We start from the raw sequence: 1,319 nt of genomic DNA, 5'->3' as shown, positions 1-1,319 counted from the left end.
AGTTAAAAGTCCATACTCTTACAACTGTAAACATTTACAACATAAATAACTTAACCAATGACTCTACGTGATATTGAAGTACACCGACTTCACAGATTCTTTATGATGGTAGCGATCAGGTGGAAACTTTTACTTATAAAGTCAGACATCTGTGTTTACACTTCACAATAAAATACAGATTCATCTGGAGCTAACTAGCCTGCTTCAACTACGTCTACTGAGGTCTAGGTCACAACCCGCCCATTGTACCACCCCCTTAAACTGTCCTGTCCTGCCTCCGGTCTTCCTCATCTCAGCACTATGAATAAAATCACCCAAGTTTAAATATAGCTCTCTAATCTTGCCTACAATGAAATTACAGTGGCTTCCAAAAGTATTCGGCCCCCTTGAACTTTTCCACATTTTGTCACATTACAGCCACAAACATGAATCAATTTTATTGGAATTCCACGTGAAAGACCAACACAAAGTGGTGTACACGTGAGAAGTGGAACGAAAATCATACATGATTCCAAACATTTTTTACAAATAAATAACTGCAAAGTGGGGTGTGTGTAATTATTCAGCCCCCTGAGTCAATACTTTGTAGAACCACCTTTTGCTACAATTACAGCTGCCAGTCTTGTAAAGTTCGAGGGGCCCGAATACTTTTGCAAGCCACTGTATTTCAAATATGAGGAAGTTTTCTACAGGCAAAGACATAGATGTGTTATGAGTTTGCAAGCCACTGTATATAAAATCATGAGTACATAATCAACATATCACACAAGCATCCCTTCCCACAATGACAAACTTAACAATTGCAGTTTCTGTCACTCAAAATATTTAAAGATGTACTTATTTACATCATAACCATACCTTTTTGCCTCTATCAAGGGGGCTGCTAATAACAAAATAAACTTCCACGTGCTCCGTTACAACACTCTCCTCCAAACTGCCCGATAACTGCACAGACAAGAATTTTACAGGTAGTCGTGCCTTCAAAATAATACCTTCAAATCTCAAACAGGAGTCAGATAGTAGATGTAGATGAGCGCCAAAATAAGCAAATAAAATGCAAGCAAATAAACCTAAAATAATGGGATTTAGTCTCACTTGTTGCACTAATTACAGAATTGATTACCTTCACAGCAAACAACAACTTTTCAGTTCTTTCAGATCTGTTATGTTGACTTTACTCTAAAGTCTCCTGAGTATACCATCAATTACCTATTTAGAGGCATTGATCAGAGGAGATTGGGTACTAGAGCACGATGACAACACAGTAGAATGAAGTTTCATGTGTAATTGTTATTCTTAGTTGCTGTAAGCTTCAATTT

The sequence above is a fragment of the Pundamilia nyererei genome, unplaced genomic scaffold, assembly GCF_000239375.1.
Source record: "Pundamilia nyererei isolate P.nyererei 1_Seehausen unplaced genomic scaffold, PunNye1.0 scaffold01233, whole genome shotgun sequence".
Taxonomy (NCBI): domain Eukaryota; kingdom Metazoa; phylum Chordata; class Actinopteri; order Cichliformes; family Cichlidae; genus Pundamilia; species Pundamilia nyererei.
This window is presented reverse-complemented; position numbering follows the sequence as displayed.